Consider the following 6,000-nt stretch of genomic DNA (forward strand, 5'->3'; position numbering starts at 1 on the left):
GAGCATGGTTCTCCACTGACCTGGGAGACTGGTGAAAGAACATGGTTCCTGCTGACCTGGGAGACTGGTGAAAGAACATGGTTCCTGCTGACCTGGGAGACTGGTGAAAGAGCATGGTTCTCCACTGACCTGGGAGTCTGGTGAAAGAGCATGGTTCCCCGCTGACCTGGGAGACTGGTGAAAGAGCATGGTTCCCCGCTATTCTGGGAGACTGGTGAAAGAGCATGGTTCCCCACTGACCTGGGAGACTGGTGAAAGAGCATGGTTCCCCGCTGACCTGGGAGACTGGTGAAAGAGCATGGTTCCCCGCTGACCTGGGAGACTGGTGAAAGAGCATGGTTCCCTGCTGACCTGGGAGACTGGTGAAAGAGCATGGTTCCCCGCTGACCTGGGAGACTGGTGAAAGAGCATGGTTCCCCGCTGACCTGGGAGACTGGTGAAAGAGCATGGTTCTCCACTGACCTGGGAGACTGGTGAAAGAGCATGGTTCCCCGCTGACCTGGGAGACTGGTGAAAGAGCATGGTTCCCCGCTGACCTGGGAGACTGGTGAAAGAGCATGGTTCTCCACTGACCTGGGAGACTGGTGAAAGAGCATGGTTCCCCGCTGACCTGGGAGACTGGTGAACGAGCATTGTTCCCTGCTGACCTGGGAGACTGGTGAAAGAGCATGGTTCTCCACTGACGTGGGAGACTGGTGAAAGAGCATGGTTCCCTGCTGACCTGGGAGACTGGTGAAAGAGCATGGTTCTCCACTGACCTGGGAGACTGGTGAATGACCATGGTTCCCCGCTGACCTGGGAGACTGGTGAAAGAGCATAGTTCTCCACTGACCTGGGAGACTGGTGAAAGAGCATGGTTCCCTGCTGACCTGGGAGACTGGTGAAAGAGCATAGTTCTCCACTGACCTGGGAGACTGGTGAATGACCATGGTTCCCCGCTGACCTGGGAGACTGGTGAAAGAGCATGGTTCTCCACTGACCTGGGAGACTGGTGAAAGAGCATGGTTCCCCGCTGACCTGGGAGACTGGTGAAAGAGCATGGTTCCCTGCTGACCTGGGAGACTGGTGAAAGAGCATGGTTCCCTGCTGACCTGGGAGACTGGTGAAAGAGCATGGTTCCCCGCTGACCTGGGAGACTGGTGAATGAGCATGGTTCCCCGCTGACCTGGGAGACTGGTGAATGAACATGGTTCCCTGCTGACCTGGGAGACTGGTGAAAGAGCATGGTTCTGTTGACCGGAGGTCACTAGTTACAGTTATTGGCTTAGTACAAAGAGAAGAGTCAATTCTCTCTTAACTCTCAATTCGCCTTATTCATGCCGTTAGATCATATACATATAGCTTATACGTCTGGTTAGATATAGACAGCAATTTGCACCAGGTTATACAGTTTTATACCCAAACTAGGATCTAAACGCACACCCACTAGGTTTCACTGACACTCCCTGAGTGGTCATAGAATATAAAGGATAATACCCGAAAAGGAGAGCTGACGCTTGCCAGGCGTTCCGTTCTCTCTCTCTCTCTCTCTCTCGACGTCGTCTCTACGTCCCTGACGTAGGTTCTTCCACTTCCGCGATGGTTGGTCTCCGGGGTCTTCGCACTGGCTCCACGCCCCAGATTCTTCATTCTTATTCTGAATCTTATCTCTTCAAGCTGTGCTGTCTCTCTCCCTTTGGTTTAGGCGTGCTCGGCTAGTCTGTGTCTTCCCCTCATTGGCTCTGTCCCAAGGACTTAGGTAGCATTACCTCATTACTCCTTTTCTAAATAAGGGCTTGTGTCTTATTAACAGTTCCCTGCTGACCTGGGAGACTGGTGAAAGAGCATGGTTCCTGCTGACCTGGGAGACTGGTGAAAGAGCATGGTTCCTGCTGACCTGGGAGACTGGTGAAAGAGCATGGTTCCTGCTGACCTGGGAGACTGGTGAAAGAGCATTGTTCCCTGCTGACCTGGGAGACTGGAGATAGAGCATAGTTCCCCACTGACCTGGGAGACAGGTGAAAGAGCATGGTTCCCCGCTGACCTGGGAGACTGGTGAATGAGCATGGTTCTCCACTGACCTGGGAGACTGGTGAAAGAGCATGGTTCCCCACTGACCTGGGAGACTGGTGAAAGAGCATGGTTCCCCACTGACCTGGGAGACTGGTGAAAGAGCATGGTTCCTGCTGACCTGGGAGACTGGTGAAAGAGCATTGTTCCCCGCTGACCTGGGAGACTGGTGAAAGAGCATGGTTCTCCACTGACCTGGGAGACTGGTGAAAGAACATGGTTCCTGCTGACCTGGGAGACTGGTGAAAGAACATGGTTCCTGCTGACCTGGGAGACTGGTGAAAGAGCATGGTTCTCCACTGACCTGGGAGTCTGGTGAAAGAGCATGGTTCCCCGCTGACCTGGGAGACTGGTGAAAGAGCATGGTTCCCCGCTATTCTGGGAGACTGGTGAAAGAGCATGGTTCCCCACTGACCTGGGAGACTGGTGAAGGAGCATGGTTCCCCGCTGACCTGGGAGACTGGTGAAAGAGCATGGTTCCCCGCTGACCTGGGAGACTGGTGAAAGAGCATGGTTCCCTGCTGACCTGGGAGACTGGTGAAAGAGCATGGTTCCCCGCTGACCTGGGAGACTGGTGAAAGAGCATGGTTCCCCGCTGACCTGGGAGACTGGTGAAAGAGCATGGTTCTCCACTGACCTGGGAGACTGGTGAAAGAGCATTGTTCCCTGCTGACCTGGGAGACTGGTGAAAGAGCATGGTTCTCCACTGACCTGGGAGACTGGTGAAAGAGCATGGTTCTCCACTGACCTGGGAGACTGGTGAAAGAGCATGGTTCTCCACTGACCTGGGAGACTGGTGAAAGAGCATTGTTCCCTGCTGACCTGGGAGACTGGTGAAAGAGCATGGTTCTCCACTGACGTGGGAGACTGGTGAAAGAGCATGGTTCCCTGCTGACCTGGGAGACTGGTGAAAGAGCATGGTTCTCCACTGACCTGGGAGACTGGTGAATGACCATGGTTCCCCGCTGACCTGGGAGACTGGTGAAAGAGCATAGTTCTCCACTGACCTGGGAGACTGGTGAAAGAGCATGGTTCCCTGCTGACCTGGGAGACTGGTGAAAGAGCATGGTTCCCTGCTGACCTGGGAGACTGGTGAAAGAGCATGGTTCCCTGCTGACCTGGGAGACTGGTGAAAGAGCATGGTTCTCCACTGACCTGGGAGACTGGTGAAAGAGCATGGTTCCCCGCTGACCTGGGAGACTGGTGAAAGAGCATGGTTCCCCGCTGACCTGGGAGACTGGTGAAAGAGCATGGTTCCCCGCTGACCTGGGAGACTGGAGAAAGAACATGGTTCCCTGCTGACCTGGGAGACTGGAGAAAGAACATGGTTCCCTGCTGACCTGGGAGACTGGTGAATGAGCATGGTTCCCCGCTGACCTGGGAGACTGGTGAATGAACATGGTTCCCTGCTGACCTGGGAGACTGGTGAAAGAGCATGGTTCCCCGCTGACCTGGGAGACTGGTGAAAGAGCATGGTTCCCCGCTGACCTGGGAGACTGGTGAAAGAGCATGGTTCTGTTGACCGGAGGTCACTGGTTACAGTTATTGGCTTAGTACAAAGAGAAGAGTCAATTCTCTCTTAACTCTCAATTCGCCTTATTCATGCCGTTAGATCATATACATATAGCTTATACGTCTGGTTAGATATAGACAGCAGTTTGCACCAGGTTATACAGTTTTATACCCAAACTAGGATCTAAACGCTATACGTCTGGTTAGATATAGACATGCAATTTGCACCAGGTTTTACAGTTTTATACCCAAACTAGGATCTAAGCGCACACCCACTAGGTTTCTCTGACACTCCCTGAGTGGTCATAGAATATAAAGGATAATACCCGAAAAGGAGAGCTGACGCTGGCCAGGCGTTCCGTTCTCTCTCTCTCTCTCGACGTCGTCTCTACGTCCCTGACGTAGGTTCTTCCACTTCCGCGATGGTTGGTCTCCGGAGTCTTCGCACTGGCTCCACGCCCCAGATTCTTCATTCTTATTCTGAATCTTATCTCTTCAAGCTGTGCTGCCTCTCTCCCTTTGGTTTAGGCTTGCTCGGCTAGTCTGTGTCTTCCCCTCATTGGCTCTGTCCCAAGGACTTAGGTAGCATTACCTCATTACTCCTTTTCTAAATAAGGGCTTGTGTCTTATTAACAGTTCCCTGCTGACCTGGGAGACTGGTGAAAGAGCATGGTTCCTGCTGACCTGGGAGACTGGTGAAAGAGCATGGTTCCTGCTGACCTGGGAGACTGGTGAAAGAGCATTGTTCCCTGCTGACCTGGGAGACTGGAGATAGAGCATAGTTCCCCACTGACCTGGGAGACTGGTGAAAGAGCATGGTTCACCACTGACCTGGGAGACTGGTGAAAGAGCATGGTTCCCTGCTGACCTGAGAGACTGGTGAAAGAACATGGTTCCCTGCTGACCTGGGAGACTGGTGAAAGAGCATGGTTCCGTGCTGACCTGGGAGACTGGTGAAAGAGCATGGTTCCCCACTAACCTGGGAGACTGGTGAAAGAGCATGGTTCCTGCTGACCTGGGAGACTGGTGAAAGAGCATGGTTCCCTGCTGACCTGGGAGACTGGTGAAAGAACATGGTTCCCTGCTGACCTGGGAGACTGGTGAATGAGCATGGTTCCCCGCTGACCTGGGAGACTGGAGAAAGAACATGGTTCCCTGCTGACCTGGGAGACTGGAGAAAGAACATGGTTCCCTGCTGACCTGGGAGACTGGTGAATGAGCATGGTTCCCGCTGACCTGGGAGACTGGTGAAAGAGCATGGTTCTGTTGACCGGAGGTCACTGGTTACAGTTATTGGCTTAGTACAAAGAGAAGAGTCAATTCTCTCTTAACTCTCAATTCGCCTTATTCATGCCGTTAGATCATATACATATAGCTTATACGTCTGGTTAGATATAGACAGCAGTTTGCACCAGGTTATACAGTTTTATACCCAAACTAGGATCTAAACGCTATACGTCTGGTTAGATATAGACATGCAATTTGCACCAGGTTTTACAGTTTTATACCCAAACTAGGATCTAAACGCACACCCACTAGGTTTCTCTGACACTCCCTGAGTGGTCATAGAATATAAAGGATAATACCCGAAAAGGAGAGCTGACGCTGGCCAGGCGTTCCGTTCTCTCTCTCTCTCTCTCGACGTCGTCTCTACGTCCCTGACGTAGGTTCTTCCACTTCCGCGATGGTTGGTCTCCGGAGTCTTCGCACTGGCTCCACGCCCCAGATTCTTCATTCTTATTCTGAATCTTATCTCTTCAAGCTGTGCTGTCTCTCTCCCTTTGGTTTAGGCTTGCTCGGCTAGTCTGTGTCTTCCCCTCATTGGCTCTGTCCCAAGGACTTAGGTAGCATTACCTCATTACTCCTTTTCTCAATAAGGGCTTGTGTCTTATTAACAGTTCCCTGCTGACCTGGGAGACTGGTGAAAGAGCATGGTTCCTGCTGACCTGGGAGACTGGTGAAAGAGCATGGTTCCTGCTGACCTGGGAGACTGGTGAAAGAGCATTGTTCCCTGCTGACCTGGGAGACTGGAGATAGAGCATAGTTCCCCACTGACCTGGGAGACTGGTGAAAGAGCATGGTTCACCACTGACCTGGGAGACTGGTGAAAGAGCATGGTTCCCTGCTGACCTGAGAGACTGGTGAAAGAACATGGTTCCCTGCTGACCTGGGAGACTGGTGAAAGAGCATGGTTCCGTGCTGACCTGGGAGACTGGTGAAAGAGCATGGTTCCCCACTAACCTGGGAGACTGGTGAAAGAGCATGGTTCCTGCTGACCTGGGAGACTGGTGAAAGAGCATGGTTCCCTGCTGACCTGGGAGACTGGTGAAAGAGCATGGTTCTCCACTGACCTGGGAGACTGGTGAAAGAACATGGTTCCTGCTGACGTGGGAGACTGGTGAATGAGCATGGTTCTCCACTGACCTGGGAGACTGGTGA

The sequence above is a fragment of the Heptranchias perlo genome, chromosome 11 (assembly GCF_035084215.1).
Source record: "Heptranchias perlo isolate sHepPer1 chromosome 11, sHepPer1.hap1, whole genome shotgun sequence".
Classification (NCBI taxonomy): Eukaryota; Metazoa; Chordata; class Chondrichthyes; order Hexanchiformes; family Hexanchidae; genus Heptranchias; species Heptranchias perlo.